This window comes from Anas acuta, chromosome Z (assembly GCF_963932015.1).
Source record: "Anas acuta chromosome Z, bAnaAcu1.1, whole genome shotgun sequence".
Classification (NCBI taxonomy): domain Eukaryota; kingdom Metazoa; phylum Chordata; class Aves; order Anseriformes; family Anatidae; genus Anas; species Anas acuta.
This window is the reverse complement of record NC_089017.1, coordinates 16,593,438-16,618,851: the sequence shown is the minus strand read 5'-3', so window position 1 is coordinate 16,618,851 and position 25,414 is coordinate 16,593,438. Positions and strand designations below refer to the sequence as shown.

The following is a 25,414-nucleotide window of genomic DNA, read 5'->3' as shown; positions in this document are numbered from 1 at the left end:
CTTTCTGGTTTAACCCAATCCTCTAGGCTTGGCATGTTAAGCAGTTTTCCTCTTGCGTTTCCTAAAAAAATTTCTAGGAGCTAGTTCAAAAAACCTTTTCAGTCTTTTTTTTTTTAAAAAAAAAAATCTCTGTTAATATATTCTAAACCAATGAGTCGTAGGACTGTAGAAAGATGATACCAATTAAACTTAAGATCTGACAGTCTTTTCATAAGTAGAGCAAAAGATTTGGCTGAAAAGGCACTTTGAGTTGTTTCTTTGCAGGGTAGTACTTGCAATCAAAATAGATTTGATGGGGCTAAGATCTATTTTTGGTTGTGTTGCTGCATATCCATAGTGAACCAGTGAAAACACCTACAAAAAAAAAGGAAGATTTCAGAGCTGTTTGAGTCAGTTTGTGCAGAAACCAGTGTCAAAGCAGGTGTCAGACCTATCTCAGTGCAATTTTATGTTTGAAAGAAGATTTCTGTCTTTTAAGGACTCAAACAAGCACAAGTTTTCTTGTGATACTCTATAGTCGGAGCCGAGAGGTGCTCATTTTGGCTTTAACAGCCTGGTTTATATTCCTTTTAGGAAAAGCTGGTTTTACAGACAAATTCAACATTTGGTAGGATAGATGTATAAATGGCATTTCTTTAGTGGTATCTCAAAAAAATCAATACAGTGGGAACTTAAGTATTTCAGAAACACACTTTTTTTTTTAATTTTCTTTAGTTTTAGAGGCAAATTTATTTCAGCTTTCTTTTCTCAATATATGACCTAATCATACATGTCCTTATTAAACTGAGTAATTTCATTAGAGTGAATTTATTTTTATGTGAATACATTCATGTAAAATTAATTTTATTTACAGAATCATTTATCACATTTAGATTTTTTTTCTAAAATAAATTAAATAATATTTTAAAATGTCAATAGCCCAAACACCCATGAACAGTGTTATAACAAACCAGAACTTTCACATGCTGCACATTTGTTTTACTAAATTAAAAATGTAAACTTTGTGTCTCTAGCAGACCATATGTAAAAAATAATGAGTCAAATTTGATGCTAATTTGTTTTTTTTTCTTAAGATATTCACCCCCACAATATTAAAGCATTCGTTTATGCAATATGGGCCTTTATAAGTCCTTCAGAAAAAGGAAAATAAATAATAATAAGAAAAAACACAACCGGGACAAACCAAAGCTATTCCACTAGCCTTTGACAGAAGCTAGTGGTGTGGGTAACCTGCAGGTTTCCCTGCCAAGGGCATACCATGCATACCACACTGGTACATACAAGGGCAGAGATATTGGCTTGAACTAAGGCAGGTGCAGGAGCCCAGCTGCCTGGTGTTAGCTGAGCCCAGGTAAATCTGTTCCTGGTATTGCACAGGGCTGTCAGCTGAAATTAAAGGACTTTGAGCATGATTAAACACAGGTGAAAGTTGATTTGTTTGCATGACTCAGGATGAGTGAGAGCAGCCAGGGGTGGGGAGGAGCTTGATCCTATGCTTGCAAACAGAGATGGGCTGGTTGAAGGTGTGAAGGCTGGAGACGGCCTTGGCTGCACAGACCGTGAGACGTTCACATCTCACAAGGAGGAAGCAGGGCAAAAAAGATCTCAACCCTAGACTTCAGGAGAGCAAACTTTGGCCTCTTCAGGGACCTACTTGGAGAAATCCCATGGGTTAAGGCCTCAGAGAAAAAGAGGGCCCAAAGGAGCTGGTCAGTATTCAAGCATCACTACTTCCAAGCTCAAAATCTATGTATTTCTATGGGCAAAAGGCAAGCAAAGGGGGCAAGAGACCTCCTTGGGTGAGCAAAGAGCTCCTGGAGGGACTCAAATGGAAGAAGGAAATATAGAGAATGTAGAAAAGGGGACAGGCCACTGGGGAAGAATATAGAGACGTGGTCAGAGGATGCAGGGATGTGATGAGGAATGACAAGGCCCATTTAAATTAAAGTTGTTTATTGTGAGGGTAACAGCAATGGAACAGGTTGCCTGGAGCGGTTGTGAGGTCTCCTTCTCTAGAGCTATGCAAAACTCAGTTGGGTGCGATGTTGTGTAGTATGTTCTAGGTGACCCTGCTTGGCAGGGGGGTTGGTATAGATAATCTCCAGAGGTCCCTTCCAACCTCAACCATTCTATGTGATTCTGTGAGAGCATGAGGCTATCTTGGTGGACCAAGAAACATGTAGGTGCTACAATGGTGAGACAGATTCAAGACATCCAAGTTCCATTAGAATTTCCTCCTAATGTTTAATCTAAATCTATCGTCTTTTAGTTTAAGACCATTCCACCTTGTCCTATCATTATTTACTTGAGTAAAGAGTCTTTCTCCATCCTTTTATAAGACATCTTTAAGTATTGAAAGTTGCAATGAGTTCTCCCTAAAGTCTTCTCTTCTCCAGAGTTATCTTGTCCACAGTAACTGCAGTAATAATTGTTACCTTCAACCTTCTTCTTTTTCATTGTAATTCCTTCTATTTATTTTATTATCCTTTATTCTATGTTATAACTTAAATGTTTATAGATGTAGGTTAAAAAAAAAGCCTTAACAGCATCCATGAGTACTTCATTACTTCATACATTGTACATTAAATCAAGTCCATTGTTAATACTAGTTGATTTTATTATGTCTTTCATCTGTCTAGATCTAGTCTCTTCTTCTGAGTTTATTTGTTTCTTAGTGGTCTGCCCTACTTTGGCTGTTCTGATGTCAGCTGCCCATGGCATCAGGATGGCTTGTTGGGTCCTCAAGGAAGACAGCAACTCAGATGCCCCATGTACTGTGGGTGATCAGAGGTGTGGGGTGGTGATGCCCATGCCCAGGATGGCTCAGGTTTGGTGGGCAGAAGCAGCTGAGGGGCTCACCAGGGTGGCTGAGGGGACACGGCTGCAGATAAATCTGTGCAGGTGCCCTCTGGGAGGGTGCAGGATAGTCTAGGCCAAAAGCAGCCCAGGGTCTCTTGCAACTGCTCACAACTGTTACATGTGGTGACCATTCATGATGACCACGTCCCACTTTGAGCGATGTTCTGTGGTACTGTTGAACTTAGATGCAACCACGTAACTAATGTCACAGACCTGTCCTAGGCTCTTAAACATCATGGTGGGGACATTCCACAATAGGGAGATTGACACCTTCAAGATTGTCTAATCAAGTAAAAATAAAATAAAATAAAATATATATTTTATATTGGGAAAGGGGGATACAAACCTCAGCCAAGGGATTCTTGATGATTTTGTCTTTCCTGCAAAAAAAGGAAGATCCTGTGTATTTGCAACTTAGTTTCCCAAAGGCTCCCTTAGGATAACTGGCAGCCACATTGATGTTATGTCTTGTAGTCTAAAGGATATATACCAACTAAAAGGGCTTAAGGAGACTCAGCTTGAAATTTTCTTCACAGAACTTCTTAACAGCCATGGTATAATAGTCCAATAAATGAAAGAAATTATTTTATGGTGGTTATCTATCATATACAAAAGGAATAGGTTTCCATTATGGGATTAGAAAGGACAGTTAACGTTGTATAGCATTGATGTGCAAGGTTTGAAATGTTTGTAAAGTAGGCAATAGGACTGGTTGAACGTGAATTGTCCTTACAAGACACTAATGAAGTTGTGTTATGCTTTAAGCTATTCAGTATTGTCAAACATTCCTTTCCCCAGTATCTGGCGATCTTACAACATAGGGGTGTTGCAGGTAAAGTGGTAAACAGGAGGATTAGGTGTAGGAAGTACTGAGTAGTTGTGGCTAATGCACACATATGGAAATGTCATCGCTGGAGATAAAAGCAACATGTTTACAGGTTTGGTTGGAGAATTTTTCACTCAAGCTGTATCAGATATCTCTCATTCAGTGTCTGGTAAGCAGTACATAGGCCAGACTTTACTTTCACTAGGCTTAAATGATTCCCTTTTTGATGTTAGTTACAGGGTGAGGCACAGCCTCCCTGTAGGTGGCAGCCTGTAAATTGAGGTCACCAGGAACAAGGTGTCCAGGCTGTCTCTGTTATTAATGAGGACAGACAGGCATTTCCAGGAGGTGGTTTGTTGCACCTGTTTTAGGAAACTGTGTTGTGTTGCAGAGGGGAAGGACCCCAGAAGTGGCTGCCACCACCAATTACAGAGGGATCTTACCCGACTAGCTCCGACAAGATGCCTATATCCCAGATGACCCAAACAAGATAAAAGAATACAAAGCTTTGATCTTCTGGTGCTTATTGCACAAGTATGTGCTGTTTCCTATAATAACTTCAGTGACTTATATATGATAGTTTAGGAAGAGGAAGATAATTAACAACAGATATTTAACTGTCCTGTCTTTATCTCTAGCTAACAGTATGCAGAGTACACCAGCTCTAAATAAGAGCAATTATAAATAATAATAAAATACTGGAGAGAAGCCAATTCAACATATGCAATATGGTTTTTAGCTGGAATTTATTCAGTTTCCTAAGCGCATATTGTAACTCCTTGCTGGGTTTTAATTCAAATCAAGAAAAGCAAGTAAGAAAAAGTACAAAAAATCTCCAATAGTTTTCATAGAATCTGTCAGTCTGTGCAAATTAATATGGCTGTGAGCTTACGTTGTACCCAGTGCCTTGTGATTGCAGGGCAAGTTGTTATAATCATATGGTTCATATCTGGGCATTACAGTAACAGCCCAGTCCTGGCTTTCTGGGCATTTCAGCATAAAATGCAAGAGAGGAAAGCAAGCTCTTCATTAAATTAATACATCGACCTGGTGTGCATACAATGTACACAGTCAGGATTTTGGGGGGCAAATATAACAGCAATCAATTTTAATTTTAATTATTTTTATTTTGTCGGTTTTCTCAAACAGAAACATCTGTGGAGTCTCTGCAACTCTCTGAAAATCGAAAGCGCACACAACATTGCTCCAGGTCTCCAGGTGGTGGCACCCCAGCCCTGTTTTTCTGTAAGGCAATTAAAAAAAAAATAAAAAAAATAAAAAAAAAATAAGCCACCTAAGAAGTCTAGGGGAGGCAAATGTTTTGTTTCTTATAATTTGCTTCATTTGTAGATAAGAATCTAAACTTTAAGAGCCATACTTGGAAGGAATCACTAGTAAAACAAACCAAGGACTTATCATTGTTACCTATGTTACTTCATTTCTACTCTTTAAACTTTTTTAAATAGTCTGTCGTTCTGTGCATAGAGACTATTTATTATTTCATGCACTATTTACTCATGTTAAAAATGAAGTGACAGAGAATAGAGGCAAAGGTCTCCTGCTTGCAAGGAACAGTGGATAAATATATTTGTTTGTACTATGGGTTTGCAGTTCCACTAGAAGGAACACTTGACATTTTGATGAGCGTCTCCAGGGAGAAAAGGTACTAACTTCAGAACTTAGTTTTAATTATACTAAGGAGATTACATTATTCAAAAGCATCCCACTGGTAAGGTGCAGCATTTCCTGAAACAGTTTAGTGGAAAATGCCACATTAATCAGTTCAGTATTTCACTCAAATGGCTTAATGATGGGAAGAAAAGTTGAAAGCACTGTAGTATAAAAACAAAAAGAGACAGAATGTTCATTTAAGGGAATAGGATCACATTTAAATGACCTCTTTCAAGTGTACGATTTTGAGAGGGAAATGACAGTGGTGAGGAGGCAATACTGTCTTATTCTTGTTTGTATGCTGATACCCATGGTGGTTATGGTGCTGTGCTCAGATGAAAAAAAGACACCAGGCACGCCTGTAAAGCTCACAGCTCTGCAATTCATGCCCATGGCCCATGACCAGGTACAGCATAAATATAATCTGGTCTAAAACAATTGAAATGTTGGCATTCAGGATGTCAGGCTTGGAACTCTAACGAAGGAGGCAGAGCAAGCAGCAAGCATCTCCAGACCTGCTTTGGTTTGTCTGGCATTACAGTTAAAACATGAGACCACAAGCATTGTTATGGAGTTGTTTCTCTCCTCTTCAGAAGAATAAAGTCCAACTGCAGCCAACTCTTTTTAAAAGAGCAAAGAAATAAACACACAGTGTTAAGTGAGAGTTATGGCACTCATTACACCTCTACAATTCACATGCAGATCTGGCCATTTTTATGTTCTTACGTGCATAGGCAGTTTAGCTCTCTCTGTAAATGACACAAAATATTGCCCACATGTTTTCCTGTCACATTCATATGCCTAAACATTTTATTACCTTGTCCTTCCTCCTCGTGTTCCTTTCTTCCCATTTGTAGCCCCAGGCCATAAGAAAAGAATTTTCACAGCTGGTTCAGTCCCAACCTACATAAAGTAAAATAATGTTGTCAGTCAAACTATTAACATCATAAAGGATCAGAGTGTGGGCAGCAATTTTGCTGAAGTGCTGACGTGCAAAAGTTTCTCCATGGAGAATGAAGTCTTTAACAATACAGTGCCGTAATGCCAGTAAACACATACAGCTGAAAGAATCTGGGAGTCATGCTATGAATTCTGGCCATACCATGTTGTCTTCTCTTCTTCAAAAAGAGAGGAGGATTATGGCAAAGAGCCTTTCTGAGTGATGATATTAATGGAGAAGATAAATCAAAGAAAACGGAAAGATCCTGAAAGTCCTCCCTCAACTCACTACCCCTGGGACTACCCCAAACTGCGCTATCCACATTTTGCTAATGGACACCCTCTAGGAAAGTACCTAGAAATTAACAAGGTGGTAAGTAACTGCAACTATGGATTTGTCAAGAAGAAGTCATGCCAAACCTGTCTAATTTCCTTTTTCTGACAACATAAATGGCTTTATGATAAAGGCAATAACCAGAGATATATCACATCTTAGCTTTAGTGGGTCTTTTTGTACTTCCTATGGTACACTCATAGGCAAGGTAAAGAAACATTGTCCAGGAGAAACTATTGAAACAGACACAGGTCTTGAGAATAGACAACCTTAGAAAACAGCAATCAAATGTTCACCACCAGCCTGAGCACACTTATGAAGTGGGTTTGTGCAAGGTTTGGTCTTGTGTTGTCTACCCTTGAGTAATGACTTGGTTGAAAAACAGGAGAGGATGCCTGCAGAACTTTCATATGTCTAAGCTGGGAGATATAGCAAATGTTTTAGATGGCAAGGGCAGAATAAAAAAGGGTCTCAATGAATAGAGATTAATGGGCTGAAATAAATAGGCTGCCATTCAATTAAGATAAGTGGAAGTCTCTACCCCAATTAGCTGGCGGCAATCAGACAGGCAGCAGTACCACAGATGAGGATCTGCAGGTCACAGTGAACAGAAGTTAACTGTGTCATGATATTGTAAAAAAGGGAAGCTTATGGTGGGATTTATAAAAGCTGGGCTATGTGATGTGCACAAAGAAATCCTACCATGTTGCTGAGCATGAGAGAGTACAGCTGGACTGTAGACTCCACTTTTGCATGGCACACATAAAGAAATGTGTTACAAGTGTAGAGAGCCCATAGTAGAACAAAAACTGAGAAAACACTGCCTGTGAAGAAAGACTGAAAGGTGATATTCCGTCATTCAAAGGAGTGCAGCCCAAAGGGACACTTGCTAAAAGTTTCCTAGCAAGAAAAATGCTGCTAAAAGCAGCAAGAGGGTGTGCTGTGCTGTATGTTCTGTATCTCTGAAGAGCAGGTAGCAACTCCTGCATGTAAACAGTAGCAAAGAAGATTTAAGGTTAGGTTGTAGAGAAATGTTCTACATGTAAGCAAGTGCAAGCATGGTTACAGTGCATAGGAAGCTACAGGATTTCCATCTTTAAAAGTCTTTTTGGAACATTGGTTGAGAATATCTATTTTTGGAGTAGGGAAATAGATCAGCTGCTGTCTTAGCCTTATTGTCACTAGCATTAGTGACTGACTCTCAATCTGCAGAAAGCAATGTAGAAAAACAGAATGTACAGTGGTTTTATATTATTACGACCCCCAAAGTCAGAAATGTACTGTAGTGTATTAATATTTGCTTTCAAATAGTATAAACCACTATGGCTAACCTAGGAAGCAAATAAATAAAGGAGTCCAAGGCTTCTTTTGGAAGGAAGGAGAACTGCAGCTGACAAGAAATGCACACAAGCACTGTGTCTGTAGGGTGGACAAGCTGATGAAACATGCTCCTGCTATTGCTTTTAGTAAACTATCACACACTGTAGAGTTAGAATCATGCTTGCTGAGTTGCCAGTATTTCATCCCAAACATCAGATCAGCCATATCTTTGGAGGTGAAGGGACTATCTCTTTATGAAAAACAGAATAGCCTTTTGGTGTCTCTGGTCACTAATAAATACTGAGTCAAATAACTGAGATGGGCCTGCAGGGTCTTGCAGAGCACAGTTAGAGATATGCCTTTCTAGCATTTTCTCCTCATTTTTGTGATTTTTGTTCTTCAGTTCTGCCTTTGGAAGTGTTGGAAGTGTTTCCTTCCTTTACTACCTGCTAACCCGGCTTACACACACCAAGTGTTGTAACTCTCTACCTGGAGTATTGCCTCCTTGTGGGATGTCTGATTTTCTTGGGTTTAATATTTTTGTGATAGTAATTAATTTAATCAAGTTCATGCTTCCCACAGCACTGCCATTACATTTATTATTAATGCACCTTGGGAGGAATAACCCCAAAAACCAACACAGAGTGGGGGCTGACCTGCTGGAGAGCAGCTCTGCAGAGAGTGACCTGGGAGTCCTGGTGGACAGCAGGCTGACCATGAGCCAGCACTGTGACCTTGTGGACAAGAAGGCCAATGGCACTCTGGTCTGCATTCGGAAGAGTGTTGCCAGCAGGTCAAGGGAGGTGATGCTCCCCCTCTACTCAGCCCTGGTGAGGCCACACCTGGAGTGCTGTGTCCAGCTCTGGGCTGCCCAGCACAAGAGGGACATGGAGCTACTGGAGTGAGTCCACAGGAGGGCTACAATGATGATGAGAGGACTGGAGCAGCTGTTGTACAAGGACAGGCTGAGAGAGCTGGGCCTGTTTAGCCTAGAAGAGAGAAGACTGAGGGCAGATCTCATCAATGTATATAAATATCTGAGGCGAGGGTGTCAAGAGGATGGAACCAGTCTCTTTTCAGTTGTGCCCAGTGACAGGAGGAGAGGCAACGGGCATGGACTGAAGCACAGGAAGTTCTGGCTGAATGTGAGAGGGTACTTCTTTACTGTAAGGGTGACAGAGCACTGTAAAATGTTGCCCAGAGAAGCTGTGGAGTCTCCTTCTCTGGAGATAATCAAAACCTGCCTGGATGCCACCCTGCACAATGTGCTCTAGGTGATCCTGCTTGGCAGGGGGGTTGGACCAGATGATCTCCAGAGGTCCCTTCTGACCTTGGCCATTCTGTGATTCTCTGATTCTGTAACTAATTCTCCTTCAGTAAAGAAATAAAATAAAGACACTGTGAACAGTCATTGTAGAATGGAAGAAGCCATTGCTTTCCTTTCTTTTTCCTCCTCTCTTTTAAAACACTGTCCTTCAAAAACTTTCCCTCAAACTTCCTCTCAGTGGCTAGAAGAGACAAGAGTGTCTTCAAAGACAAAAAGAGTATAAAATCACCTCCCTCAAGGCCTCCAGCTAAGAGCCTTGCTTGAAGTGAGCTATGGACCTTACACTGGGTGTCTACAGGACCCCCATCCAGTGGGGAGGGAACCCCAAGAGAACTGCCACTTCTTAATGCAGACTTGAGTCTCAGTGTATCTTGAGGATTGTATATCTATCTCATCCTTCACATTATTCACTTGTGCTTTAAAACATAAGCTTTCTGGTTGCCCAGAGAGATTGTGGAGTCTCCTTGCTTGGAAATCTTCAAAACCACCTGAATATTGACTTGGACAACCTGCTGTGGGTGTCCCTACCTGAGCAGGGGGTGTGGACAAGATGAACTCCAGAGGTCCCTTGCAACCTCAGCCACTCTTTGATTCTGTGATTCTGAAAGCTTTTGCTTCTTTTGTATTTCAGGCACTTCAGCTGGGCATTGTGGTTACAAAGCCTTCAGGGCATTAAAAATCTATTTCACGGTAACAAGCAGATTTTTTTTTTCCTTAGGATTGCCAACTGGAATTCTCTATATCTCTCTCCACCCTTGACGTTTATAGTTCCAGTTTACTCTAATTATTCCCGAGGGTACAAAAAGGCAGGTACTCAGTTGCCACCAATGGATGCTCGGCTGCCACTGCTTTTTTGTGATTATGAAATTGAAAAACTCACATGGGAAAAAGTAGTCATACTTTCTTTAAGAAGCGTTGACAGCCTGAGGTTTAACCACTGCAGCTACTTTGCAATGACTAAGTCTATCTTCTGTCATGTCAAATAATGGTCAAAATTCTGTTGTCAGCTATCTTTGGAAAACTCCCCAGAATTTATCAAGCTTATGTTTCTTTAAGAGACTTTCCCCCCATGTTCTACAGCATGGCAAAAATCTATAAAGATATTGAAGACAAACAATTGACAGAACTAATAGGAAATCAGGCATGAAAAAGTTCAACAGAGGATGCTTGACACAGATCAGGGTCTCACATAACTGTAATTTTATAATACATCACTAAATTCAGCAGTATCAGCCGAGCTATTCCAGAATCACATAATGTAACCTATGGATGTCACCTGGCTTCTCAAAAAAAAAGTCACTAGAACATGAGAGAAATGGGAAGCTTGTTTTTATGTGCTAAATCTGAGTTAGAGTTAGTTTTTCTTGATTTAGCTGCCATAAGGTATTGTAAGCAAGAAAAAAAAAAAAAAAAAAAGAAAGGCAGAATGAGAGGAAACCTAATTTAGAAGGAAAGGAGTTGCAAGAAGAATTGACTGAACAGTATTTGGTGCTTTTGTTGTTAGAATTCAGAGGGCAGGAATTCAAACCTGGACTGATGACAGATAACAATTTTATGTGGACATGGAGAGCACCTTGAATACTATTCTCAGTTTTGGGCCCTTCACTACAAGAAGGACATCAAGGCCCTAGAGTGTGTCCAGAGAAGAGCTACAAAGCAGGTGAAGGGCCTGGAACACAAGTCCCACAGGGAGCGGCTGAGGGAACTGGGGTTGTTTAGTCTGGAGAAGAGGAGGTTCAGAGCCTTATTGCTCTCTACAGCTACCCAAAAGGAAGGTGTGGGGAGCTGGGGATTGGTCTCTTCTCACAGGTAACTAGTGATAGGACTAGAGGGAATGGCCTCAAATTGTGCCAGGGGAGGTTCAGGTTGGAAATGAGGAGACATTTCTTCTCAGAAAGAGCAGTCAGGCACTGGGATGGGTTGCCCAGGGAGGTGGTGGGGTCACTGTCCCTGGGGGTGCTCAAGGAGAGGCTGGACGTGGTGCTTGGGCACATGGTTTAGTGGGTGATACTGCTGGTAGGGGGACGGTTGGACCAGATGATCTTGAGGGTCTTTTCCAACCTTAATGATTCTATGATTCTATGAAAAGACAGGAGAAGAAAGACAGATTCAAATGAAAACTTTTTTTTTTTTTTGGTGTGTGTGTGTGTGTGTGTGTGTGTAAGCAATGCTATCAATGGAAAATACAAAGAAGTTGCAAGGGATATGAGGAACCAGATAAATGTTTAGTCTGTAAAGGAATCCCTGAGACTAGACAAGGACACAAATGCTCTGGATACATGACTTTCTGAACTCAGGTCAACTGTTGGCTGTGGGATTTCAGGTGTCTTACAGGACTCAGTCTGAGTTCACAAGTGAACCAGGAAATTTAGAAAAAAAAAAAAAAAAAAAAAAAGAAGAAAAAAAGAACACACACAAAACTGATGAATGAAACAGTTCAACACCCACACCAATAATGTGCCACCTCTAGAGAATCACAGAATCATCTAGGTTGGAAGAAACCTCCAAGACCACCTAGTCCAACATCTGACCTAACCCTAACCAGTCCTTCTTTAAACCATATCACTAAGCTCTACATCTGAACGTATTTTAAACACCTCCAGGGATGGTGACTCAACCACTTCCCTGGGCAGCCCATTACAACGCCTAACAACCCTTTTGGTAAAGAAGTTCTTCCTAATATCCAACCTAAACCTCCCCTGGTGCAACTGCAGCCCATTCCTCCTTGTCCTGTCACCAGGCACATGGGAGAATAGACCAACCCCCATTGCTACATTGCTGCAGGATATACTGCAAGGTCTTTGGGGTAGAAACTTTTTTGTAGTTTGTTCATCATCCAGTTACTGAAAGCTGAAGGTGATATTGTAAGATTAGTAAAAAAAAATAAAAAAATATTCTCTTATACCATGAAGAAAACATTCAAGGGCAAAGGCTTCTGGTAGGAAATGCTTCAGAAGAGAATATTGAGCTTTATAAGCAGCTATTGCAAATGAGCTTTTAATTAAAAGGAGAATAAAGAGAAACAACTGAAGAAAGCTAATCATAGGGGAAAGAAAAAGCAGAGGCCTGCTTGATTTTTTTTTTTTTTGTAATGCTGCTTTTTATTGTTTATGAACCAAATGCTTAAACAAGCATTACTGGTGTTGTCAGTAATACTGTAACATTTGCCTTCAGTCCCTTTGTTGCTCAGGGAACATGTCAGATTTTCAGCACATTTAGCATTGCCATTTACTTCACAAATCACAGCTGCAGAGTGGTACAACCAAGCCAATTTTACTTGAAATGAAATGCTAAGAAAAATGAAATTTCTCCAGTGGTGCTTTCAGGTATTCTGAGTTTAGGGTAATCTTTTCATTAATTTGGTTTTGCAAAGAGATAAGCTGTAAAACCATGGTGTTCCTGCAAGATTAAATAATAAAGATCACCAAGTGACAGTTAAAGAATACAGCATTTTTAGTTTTGTCATAGTATAAGTTTCTATTAACAGAATATTTTTCAGAATACAAGCACATATTAAAAGGGCAGATAGCAGGAGATGGATGTTAAAGACAAAAAATCTGAAGCTTTCAATGCAAATTCACAAACCAATGTTTGAACTGGGATAAAATGCCTTCTTTTAAATGACTTGCCTTTAGTCAAGGTATTTCTCAGTATAAATATTTTACCTTGGATAGTAACGTTAAGCTCTATTTTTAAGACATTTGCAGTGACCTTCAGGGCACAGAGTAGAAAGAAGCTGGTTGCACTGAATGAAATGTTGCTAAATTCTAGATCCAGGATGCAGGAAGCCAATGTATCTGTCTCCGGCTAACCCAGCAGCAAAAAAACAATGCTATGTGAAGGCACCATTTTTTTACCCAATGAGAATTTAATTCTGTATGATTATTTTGCACAGGTTAAAGTGCTAAAGGAATAAGAAACTGAGAAAGGAAGCTTATTTCCTTCCTCCTGTGTGAGAACTGCAAGTAATTCTAATCAACTTTAGCAGGGGTCAAACACACACTGTATCACAACACAGTAACAGTCACAGACAAAAATATCTCTAAACCACAGGTGTACAGTAATAAGATTGAGACATTCAGAAACACACACTTTACTTAACTCTTGTTTTACTGAAGCCAGGGTTTCCATGCTCCGAAGTCCCCTCTAGGAACTTTACTGTTGTTTAAAGCTGGATTTGGAAGGCACTGGGAGATGAAGGTGATGGGTGACAATTTAAAGCCTTACACATAAGCCTTATACATAATAAAGTGAAGGTCCAGTCTTTTTGAAAGAACGACAGAGCAAGGATTCTGCCCTGAACATTATTGTGATAGCTTACGTAATAGAGGAAGTGATTTTGAAATTTGTTTTGCAGAAGGAAACCTGCCATAAGTCATTGTGGTCTGAATGCTCAGGTGTAGGTTCATCCAATATCTCATATACATATTCAATATAGTGAGTCCTGTGTTTCCACAGAAGCTTAATGAACATTAGGAAAACAAAAAAATAAAAAACAACTTTGGATTAATATATTAGTCAATTTTATCAAATTCTGTATCAAAATCTCTATCAATTTTAGTATCTTAGTATTTTCATCTATATGATAAATTCCATATTATAGAGAACAATAATAATTTTGGCAAAAGTCAGCTTTCAGTGAATTTTAAAGAACATGTCTTTTCCAACATCTTTCCTATATCTTCAGTTTTATTCAAATGTGAGACACATTTGCATTGATATTATAAAATAATTCCATCTTCCACTTATTTTTTTATCAGAAGTAAACTATTGTTGTTTTGAAATGGATTTGTTGACATAACAAAAGGGGGAATTGCACCAAGGAAGCAATGAAGAGTAAAGAAAACTCTGTTTTATTCTATTTTTTCCACTAATTACCTTCTGTGTTGCCACCTCTTTTCATATAAAGATACACAAGTTCTCCCACCCACAGAATAACAAATTATTGGAAAGCAGTTTCCAAGATATGCTCATTTTCTCCCTTGCACCACTGCTGATGTCAGCAACATGTCTGGAAGTGCAGCTCTTTTTCTCTGCAATTGAACAGGTGTTTTGCTGTTGATTTCAGTAAGATCCATTGTTTAGCTCTGCATTTTATGCCTCTCATATTCTGAATTATTGCTCTGGACAGAGTACTGCTCAGAAAGCAGAGTCATGTATCCATAAGTGAGGAATCTTCTGTTTTAATAAAGCATTTTCTAGAGTGTTAATATTCAAGCCTTACAACATTAGGGATTTCTGAGCACTGTAGAAATGCTTCTTGGTCTGAGTTCATTCAGTCTTTGTCTCTTTCATAACAGGGTTGGATCTCTTCATCTTTAGCTGTTCTCTCACCAGCTCTGTAGCTGTGGACGAAAGTGTCATCTTGCATATTAGCTACTTTGTGCTTTGTGTCAGTTATCTGCTCATAAAGTTGTTCAATTTGGAGGTTATTTTCTTGATATTAAATTTTGCAGCATGGCAAAATTGGGGGAATGTGAGGCAGAGCACTAGCTGATGCTGTCTTCATACAGCAATGAGTCAACGAGGAAAAAAGGGCATTATGAGATGGCAGAAAGAGTTTAAAAGCATATTCACACTGCTTGCAATTAGTGGCTCATGAGAAAAACTGTGGAGCAAAACCTTCCCTCACGAGGGGAGCAGAGGGGCAGGCGCTGAGCTCTGCTCTCTGGGGACAGCGACAGGACCCGAGGGAACGGCATGGAGCTGGGACAGGGGAGGGTCAGGCTGGGGGTTAGGGAAAGGGTCTGCACCCAGAGGGTGGTCGGGCACTGGGACAGGCTCCCCAGGGTAGAGATCACAGCACTGAGCCTGCTGGAGCTCAAGAAGTGTTTGGACAACGCTTTCAGACATCTGGTTTGATTTTGGGGTGGTGCTGCACGTAGCCAGGCGTTGGACTCAGTGATCCTTGTGGGTCCTTTCCAATTCAGGATATTCTGTGATTCTTTTCCCCCTCCCTAGCACTACTTGAAGATTTGTTTTAGATATTTACCCTCTTGGGAATGATCCTCAGCCCCTGACTACTCTCAATCTATGAACTTTCTTCAGATGATGTCATCTGCCTAATATGCTTCAACTACTATGTTTAATCTGAATGGAAATCCCAATTCTTTTAAACTACTCTTTCATGCAAGACTAGTGTTTTTTTTTTTATTTTTATTTTTGGTAAAATATAGTATTTCTGACTTCTTTTCTTCAGATATCTGTTCATCAGCTTAAACTCAACCCAGCCCAAACTGAATTTTCAATCCCTCACCAGCTCCCATGCTTTCCTCAGTCACTGATCACACTATGACTTTATTTTCTGTCACTCAAAGTCATAGTTGGACTCCAAGTTTTAATTCTTCTTTCTCTATTGCTCTGCATACCTTTAGTTATATTTTTCTCCAGAACTTTCTGGAGTGTAGTCCTTCCTATATGCTGTTCTTTTTTAACAGTTCCAGCCGGATAATCACCTGCATTCATCTTGGGTACATTACTCCGGCCTTTCCCAAACTTATAGTGTCACCTTTCAGCATTCAAAGAACAGATGAGCTCATTTCCCTCACCTGTTGTGAATCTCTTCCTTATCCTCCTGTTCACGATCACATCAAAGGTCTTTTTTTGCATCTCTCCTCCATTCATTTTCTCAGTGACAATTGCTTTGAATGTCCAATTTCCTTCTAATTCACAATCACCTCTACTTTATTCCCCTCTACTGCTTCTTTCACTCTAAGTGCAGCCTTAGATTAAAGGTGAAAATATAGCAAATATGTGCATCAAGATCTAGTTCAGTCACCTAAAAAAAAAAAAAAAAAAAAAAAAAAGCCATCTACAATGGCTGTGTGGGAAGTGGTAGGAGTGAAATATAAGGTTTATTTACTTTACAGTTTTCAAATGGCTCAGAATAATGAGGTTGTAGCCCAGGTTTATTGGTGTACAACAGATCTCCCTTCTCCCAGTGGCTGATATGCCTTGACTTTTCTGACTTCCCAGACATTTTGCTACATACAACTGTATAACTAGCTATTGACCAAAGTTAAAATTTTAATCAAAGCTAAAATTCTTCAAAGTGAGATTTTGAGTTAAATGAAAACATGACACCAATGTGTTGCTGACCTCTAAAACTATGACAGTAAACAGGTTGAGGGGCCGAGGATAAAGTGTCACTGCTTTAGTTAACTTTTATTGTGTGTTCCTTCTGTTCTAGTACATTTGAAAGTATGCCAAGGATATTATAACTCAGTGAAGAGTGTTTCTTTCTTTCTTTTTTTTTTTTTAATAAACACATTCAAATAAATAATCATTCTCATTTGCACTAGTAGAGTGTTTTTAAATTTCTGGCAGACTGAGGCAACAAGCAGACATAAAAGGAAAGACAATCACTTCTCAGAGGGGTTAATAACCTTAACATAAGTCAAAATACAGTAGTCAAAATAAGTAAAAGGAAGGTCAGCAGGTGGCACTTAGGCAGAGTTCTGGCAGGATTAACAAGCAGTTTTGGGAAAGGCTGGCAATGTATGCCAGATAAAGAGCTTTTATGATATTGTTAGCAGAGACAAAGAAACATGTCAAACACAGGTATTTTAGTTTATCACTGCCCATCCCAGAATAAGCAAGCAGTGTTTAAAGGTCATCATGCTATGTGAATCATAGGGAAATGTTTAAAAGAAGAACACTATGGTTTTTGGTAAAACACTGCAGTTTTTACTGCCACTTTCTCCCTTTCTCCTCTCTTGCTTTTTAACACATTCGCTTGTACATCCTTCTTCCATTGAGACTGTAATATTTAACAATTTCTAATATGCAGAGGCTGTATCTACCTTTGTATCTGCATGTTTCTTGACAAAAGGCAGCCCTAAGCAGGGTGCAGCCTAATCACAGGGAAAAGGTCATCACACTCTACAATTACTTTGTTTGCAAAGTTAAAAGAGAATTTGAAACATCAATATTTAGAGCATTGAGATCCTTAAAACCCTTGCCTCTATGACCTTCCTTTACAGTGAATGTGACATAAACTGACAGAAGGGTGATATACCAAGGCATATGATTTAAACAGTCAGTGGCTCAATGTCCAGATGGAGACCAGTGATGAGTGGTGTTCCTCAGGAGTTGTTATTGGGACTGCTGCTATTTAACATCTTTGTCCATGACACAGACAGTGAGACTGAGTGCACGCTCAGCAAGTTTGCCAACGACACCAAGCTGTATGGTGCAGTCAACACAGTGGAGGGAAGGGATACCGTCCAGAGGCACCTGGGCAGGCCTGAGAGGTGGGCCTCTGTGAACCACATGAGGTTCAACAAGGCTAAGTGCAATGTCCTGCAGCTGGGCTGGGGCTATTCGAAGCACAGGTACAGGTTGGGTGGAGAACGGAGGAGAACAGCCCTGAGGAGAAGGATCTGGGGGTCTTGGTTGGTGGGAAGCTCAACATGTGTCAGCAAAGTGAACTTGTAGCCCAGAAAGCCAACTGTACCCTGGGCTGCATCAAAAAAAGCATGGCCAGCAAGTCAAAGGAGGTGATTTCCCCCCTCTGCTTTGCTCTTGTGCGATCCGACCTGGAATATGGTATTCAGCTCAGGGGCCCTCAGCACAAGAAGGACATGGACCTGTTGGAGGGAGTCCAGAGGAGGGTCCCAAGGATGATCATGAGGAATGGAGTTGGAGTTGTTCAGCCTGGAGCTGAGAAGCCCCAGGGAGACCTTACAGTGACCTTCCAGTACCTAAAGGAGGCCTACATGAAAGCTGGGTTGTCAGAGAGTAGAGTCACAGGACAAGGGGGAATGGCTTTAAAACAGAAGAGGGAAGATTTAGATTTGATGTTAGGAGGAAACTATTTACTGAGAGGGTGGTGAGGCACTGGCACAGGTTGCCCAGAGAAGCTGTGGATGCCCCATGGCTGGAAGTGTTTAAGGCCAGTCTGGATGGGGCTTTGAGTAACCTGGTGTGGTGGGAGGTGTCCCTGCCCATGGCAGGGAGTTGGAACTCGGTGGTCTTTAAGGCCCCTTCCAACCCAAATCATTCTATGATTCTACGATCACACAATGTGAATCATGCACCACACATCTCACATGAGCACAAACACCGTGCTCCCTCTGCACACCATGTGCTTTGACTATGCAATAACCAACTCTGCTCTCCATAACACCCACCTGAAAGGGTACAACTGCATTACCACCTTAAATCAGACACTGCAAGATATTCAAATGCGTGACATTGAAAATCTAAATTACGTTGTCTTTGTAATTTCTTTTTTTTTTTTTTTTTTTTTTTTTTCTAAAGGGCAGGAAACAAATTTGCCAAGAATAGCATCACTGTTGTGTCTCAAGCCACAAGCTTTTAACAGAAAGGTCTGGTGCTTGAACTCTGCAAAAGTAACCAGCTTTGCTGTTCCCAGTTGATGGGTGTTACCTCAAGCGGGTGCCTGAATTCTGGGAACATGTACTTGGACCAAGAGGTGGTCATGCTAGCACAGCCTTGTTTCCCTCACTGTTATGCCCTGTTACTCTGTTTCTGGTCCAGCATCATCTCATCAGGCTGCCAAAAGTTTCCTGAATCAAATGAGCCAGAAAAGGGAAATGGTGACTTCTGGCTGTGTGTTTTAGCAAAATCTACACAGATATCCTGGGATGAAGTAGATGTTCTTTGTGATCTGAGGGCTTTCTCCCCACTCTCTAACAAGATGCCTGCAACTTATGATAGTAGTGGCTCAGAGAAGAAAAGAGTGGAAAGTATTTAAATAAACAAATACATGAGTGGAATGTTATAGGTAGAGTTCCTATAAACATGGAGTTAATCTGAGTAATCATAATACAATATCAAAAAGTCATAGTTTAGCTAGCCAATGTGACCCTAACTGAGAACATAAAAAAGACCCTCAGATGACAATGTTAGTGGTATTGCTTTATCAGTTCCTAAATGATGCATTGGTGTCACATTGAGGATTAAAAAATGAACAAAGCAGAATCCTTCATAAAAAGGAAGCTATTTCAGGGAAAGCAGTGAATATAGCTTTCTCGATATTAATGTGTATTTCACCAGGCCAATATAATTGCAAAGGAATACAGCTACACACCTTAGGGAAGGATTCTGTAGGGAAGAAAATGAAAAAGAATTTTAAATGCTAAGAAAATCATGATGTGGCTAGACGCTACTAGTAAACAAGTATTACATCAGTATAAGAGTATGTTCTTTTCCTTTTACATTAGTAATCTGGAGGAGAGAACATGTAGTCTGTAGAGAGGGAGGGGAGGGTCTCTATTTCAGAGGGTAATTGATTCTGAGTGATTTGCAGGGAGCAATCCAACCACAGGCCTGTGTTATGGAAATTAGTGCTGTTGTTAAATAAAGGTGAAAAGTATAGCTAACTATACTCACACTGAATATATGCAATAAGCCCTGAGATACAGATAAATCTATAGCACTTGCCACTGACAGAGTTGCTAACTGAAAGGGGTCTCTCTTTCTCCTTCATCTGCCTGACTGTTTTTGAATTTTCTTTTTATCCATTGTGATGCCTATAGAAATGCACTCTTCCTTGTCGCTTGCCCTTATCAAACCAGCTCTTTTATGGAAGTCTGTTTAATGGCAGGCAGACATAATTTCAGTCCTTTAAGGTCAAACTGTTCTCTTCAAAGGTTAGGACATATGCTGGAGTTAGGAGTTACCTTGTTTGAGGTAGCTACATTGTGGCTTTTAAAGACAGACACATAATGTGTAAGGTGTTCCTATGGAAATCCTGTATATTATTTAAAAATGTCAGTCCTCAAGGAATTTGCTTCTGTAGATAATTTATAAAGCATTTATTGCTATTTACAGTTTAGAACAAAAGCTGTTCAGTCTCACATTTATAACAACAGATGTATAGTGAAGATAATAATAACCAGCCAGCCAAGACATACAGAATGAACCTTGCTTCCTTGAAAGCAGCAAATACATAAACTGGTGGGCAATATAAGATTAAAGGTCTCAGCAAGAATAAAACAAGCCCTGAGATCATGTGTTCCATCTAAAGTAAAAAGATGAGCTTGAAAAAGGCTGGAGCTTATCCTGTCCTTGGGGAAGTGGTTTCCTGAGTCATGATCTTTGCCAAGAATACAAAACTTTTTAGCATTTCTTTTTATTATTATTATTTTTTTTTTCATCTTTTAAAAAAATATTATAGCCTTCTCTCATTTGGGTTCATTTCTCTCTATGAAACTCCTCTCTCCTGTCCCAGGTTCCAAGTGGATAACAAAAATTCCAGGTCAAATATTAAAGGATTTAAGTAATTTCTAATATTTCATAATGACTTGTGAAGCCTTAATGAAGCCTTTTACATCGTCACATGAGAAACACCTAATGGAAGCATAGCTACAGTTGTTTGTAAGGTACCATAATCAGCAGTGATAGGACATGGTTAGAAAAGTAATCTTCCATGATTTCCAATCTCAGTTTGTCTGGAAGATTTGATATAATGCCCTTTAGTTCCAGTAAATATGAAATGTAAAAAGCTTCTGATGGAGAAAGAAAGAAAAAAAGAATTAATTCTAGATCAGACCAAAGGAATTTCTCCATTTCTCCATTTTGTCTTAGTTTACATATCTAAGTATTATTCTCCTGAAGTGCAAAGATGAGCACGTTGCATTCATGTAGATTAGAAGCCATAAGTTTAGGGATATTTTCTAAGAACTTTATCAGAAAAATGTTGCTATTATTTTGTTTTGAAAAACATCAATTCTCTTAAAGCCATAGTTATTACAGAAAGAAGCAAATTTTTGCTTCTTTCCTCCTGTAAATTTTTGCTTCTTCAACCTTCTGGATCTTTCCTTCATGGAAAAAGCTCTTACCGTATGGCTGAGGAATCAACGTTATATGTGATGTATTCAACATTTTCCTCAGTGAACTGGAGGTAAGAGTAACATTATATTGATGTAAAATTTGTGGAAGGCAAAATAATTCAAATGCTAAATAAAACTGTGAATAGTACAGTCACACAGAGAGATCTTTTACCCTGAGCTGTTCGTTACGTTCATGTGTGGGAGTTGTAGATACGAGGGAGATGATAAACCAGAGTGAGAGTGTGACATTGCTGGAAGTTCACAGAGATCTGCTGCATCTATTTGAGAAGAGCAGTGACAAAGCAGTTTTGGAAAAGAATAACCCAGGAAATGTTTAGAGGAAATTTGTACAGTGAGAAACTTCAAGAGCTTGAGATATCTATCTGACCCAAATTAATTGTGAAAAATGGTGGTTTCAATACATAGATGTCTCCACGGGAAAAGATACAGCATATTGTAAGTCCCTTAATTCTCCCAGAGAAAGAAATAATAAAAATATATGGCTATGTTGAACCCAGTTGAATTCAAATTGTTCTCTAATCTTAATAGTGAGGATGGGAGGAGTTTTACCCAGGGCAGCCCACATGACCCTGGGGTCTGGCTAAAGCTAATGTAGAGCCTCCAGGAGGGTGAATGGACCAGACTTAGGTGTTGAGTAGAGTGCAGAGAATCTGTTGAATCTGCACTCCCAGATTCCAAAAAGGGCTTTTGTGGACCATCACTCATCTATGAATCACAAATTGAGAGCTGCACGAGGGGTAAAAATGTTCTTTCTTAACTCTGTGCAAAATTGTTTCATAATCAGCAAAATAATCCAATATTCCAGTCAGATTTTTTTCCATCTGGGCTCATCTTGCTGCATCATGGATTGCAAATGTTAGTTTACTCAATCCAAGCTGATGTGGTTTTTGTTCTTGAAGAAAATTGAAACTGAATGTTGTAGACAGCACTACAAGCTATTCTTTATACATCATCATCATTATTATTGTTGTTATTGTTATTATTATATTTGAATATTTTTATTATCCTTTGTTAAATGCTCACAATCTGCTTAGTATTGCAGAAGATGTAGTAGACAACACCTGCCCCAAGTGCATATAATTTCAGTCTCTGAACTGGCAATTTAAAATGCATGGCTGGAATCCACATTAAAGCTAATGGTGCTCCACTTGAGCACAGCAGTCTGCCCGAGCATTATAAATTGCAGGATTGGGGCCATAAGTATTTGCATGTGGATGTAAGATTCCCCTCAGTACCTAGAAGTCAAAGCTTATGGCTATAACAGGGAGTGAGATTTTCATACCTTGCAAGGATAAAAGCACAGGTCTGAAAACAGATGTTCAGCTTTACGGACTTGTGGTTGTTTCCCTTAATTTGGGTGAAAACCTTTCATGTGAACCAGGAACTCCTTCAACCCAGCAGCCTGACATTTACATGACTGCTGATGTTGGCTTTCCTGTGGACAGGGGCTCTGAAAATCCCCGTGCTTCTGGAGCAGAGCTGGGAGGTGCTGCTAAGAGGTGCCTGGAGCCTCCAGCTTCCCTCACAGGGGTTGGGCAGGCTTGGAACCTTGTTGCTGGACCAGCAGGATGTGGGGACACCTGCACTGCTCCAGCTTGCCTGACAAGTTCTGCAAAGAGCTCCAGATCAGCCTCTGAGGTCAGCAAAAGGGCCATTTCGTGATGTTTTAATAAAGCAGTTTATTTACAATGAACAGTTGTTTTTGGAGGAAACTGTGTTCACTAGACAAAACATTCTCCTTGGATCATAAGTCACTTTAATTACTCGAATCTCTATGGGTCGTGCTTACATGTGTGCTTAAAACTGAAAAAAAGAATAATAATATATATAATGCCTGAATAAAAAAGAAAAACAGTGGAAATGATTTCCCTGTTGCACTTCTGTTTCACTAATTAGAGAAAGAGGAACTGATGCAGCTGAGGAGAAGGGAGTTTATGGGAGGGGTTTTCATGCAGAAGGCTCTGTTCCCTCTTAGCGTGGTGCCAGCACTGCTGCTCTGAGCAGAGCAGAGCGTGCAGCACCCACCACCAAGCAGGCACTTCTGTATTCAGAAGAGCCCAGCAAAACCCACTGAGGATGGGACGTTGAGCAGAAACAGCAATTTTCATCAGCGTATTATCTTCCCCTCTTAACACTGATTCTTTGGGAGAAAACAGCCAGCTAAACTCTAGCTGCTATTAGCAAAAATAGCAGCAACCCAACTGGAAGTAATTTCACTGTTGACTGCATTGCAGTGTATACAACTGATTTCATTCTAAATTCAGCACAGAGCAAAAGTATTATGCCTGTGTTGTCCTTGACCTCAGTCCGGTACAGCTAGTCTCCCGGCCCAGTCATTTCTCTTTCTGAATATCATTTCTCTTTCTGAAAAAACAAACAGACTTTTTAAAAATAATAGTAATAATAACAAGTATCTTTTCAGGAGATGTGTGAATTTCCAAGCCAGCTTCAAAAGCTGCACTTAGTGGAACTGAACTGCCTCTTGCTAACTGGGCTGTGAATGGCCCCAATCCCTGTAACCTCCAAGACAAGCCTTCCTCCCTTCTTTCTGTCTCCTAACTGAGTTTCAGTTTCACATAATCACAGTATGTCTGAGGATGGAAGGGACCTCTGTGTCCATCTGGCCGAACCCCCTGCTCGAGCAGTGACACCCAGAGCAGGTTGTTCAGAACCACATCCAGGTGGTTTCAGATCTGCAAGGAGGAAGACTCCACAACCTCTCTGGGCAACCTGTGCCAGTGCTCCATCACCCACACAGTGACGAGGTGCTTCCTGGTGTTCAGAAGGAACTTCTGTGTTCCAGTTTGTGCTCATTGCCTCTTGTCCTGGCACTGGGCACCAGCAAAAAGAGCCTCTCTCCATTCTCTTTGCACCCTCCCTTCTTGTATTTTTTGACACTGGTGAGATCCCTTATCAGCCACTTCTTCTCCTGGCTATGGAGTCTCAGCTCAGAAATGCCAATTCTAGTTTGCTATTTTTGCATGCTCTTGGACTGGGAAATATCCTCCAAAGGCATTGGGCTGCTTCTGTTAGAATTTAAGATCACAAAAGGAACAGCCAGAGAAGAGTACACCACACTCTTAAATGTGAGAAGGTGAGTGTAGCACGGGGTCAGGTGCTGCCCTCAATTATACCAGTGCTGATCTGGAGGAATTTTGTTTTCTTCAGTGACATTAATCCCCTTAACTGAAGGTCAAGAGTGCTGCCCACACATTTCCCTTTGTACATCTCCACTTCAGATTATAACTGATCCACATCATAATGATTTGGGGATAGTCTGTGTAGCAGGTTGATAAATATTAATGGTATCATACCTGCATGATGTAAGACACAAACCATTTGTCTGTTTAGAAAGAGATCATTTATCCCCTTTGGGCAATGCAATCATAGCCAACCCCAGACAGCTTTATTTTATCAGGTATAGAGATTGCAAAGGAAGGGTCCACCAGGTATGAACTTGTCAATCTAAAGCCATCCTGCTGCAACACAGGTTTTGGTCTCCCACACACTCCTCAATGAAATATTTTCTTCTGAATTTTTAAAGATGAAGGAAAATATGTCTCTCCTCTCCTCTCCTCTCCTCTCCTCTCCTCTCCTCTCCTCTCCTCTCCTCTCCTCTCCTCTCCTCTCCTCTCCTCTCCTCTCCTCTCCTCTCCTCTCCTCTCCTCTCCTCTCCTCTCCTCTCCTCTCCTCTCCTCTCCTCTCCTCTCCTCTCCTCTCCTCTCCTCTCCTCTCCTCTCCTCTCCTCTCCTCTCCTCTCCTCTCCTCTCCTCTCCTCTCCTCTCCTCTCCTCTCCTCTCCTCTCCTCTCCTCTCCTCTCCTCTCCTCTCCTCTCCTCTCCTCTCCTCTCCTCTCCTCTCCTCTCCTCAAGAAATTTAGCTTAGATGCTTGTTTAATTTCTTCACCATTTTAAGAAGCACAGCTTGGAAAAATTGCTTTAATTTGTGTAATTTTTCTGGAATCAAACTAGCACAAAATTTAAGCAATTTGAATATGCTTTTAAAATAGAAAGCTATGCTACTAGATGCTTCTATAACAGTTTCTGTTTGCAGTTGGATAATTACCATTATCTTTATACTCTTCCCTGTTCTGCCAAAGAGTGTTATTAAAGTAAAATTTCTGCTGAAAATTTGCTTGAACATGAGGGTGACTAAATGTCTCAGCCTGAATGCTCTGTGTCTGCGATGGGGTTCCCATGAGCCAAATTTCTTCTTCACATGAGCTCTCGTGTGGTAGTTCTTCCCAACCAAGTTTGACACTCCTACAGAAATGAGTGTCCACTGCCCTGGCTGTCTTTTTACTGCCAAATCACCTGTAGG

General features: G+C 40.4%; 1 long non-coding RNA gene across 1 annotated transcript; it reads left to right on the top strand.

The window, feature by feature from the left end:
* Window positions 1–1,482: 1,482 nt before the first annotated feature.
* Window positions 1,483–6,315, top strand: LOC137848443 (uncharacterized). Its single transcript, XR_011091356.1, has 3 exons — window positions 1,483–1,709; window positions 4,077–4,219; window positions 4,835–6,315. It is a non-coding gene; the product is annotated as an uncharacterized lncRNA (long non-coding RNA).
* The last annotated feature ends 19,099 nt before the right edge of the window (window positions 6,316–25,414 follow it).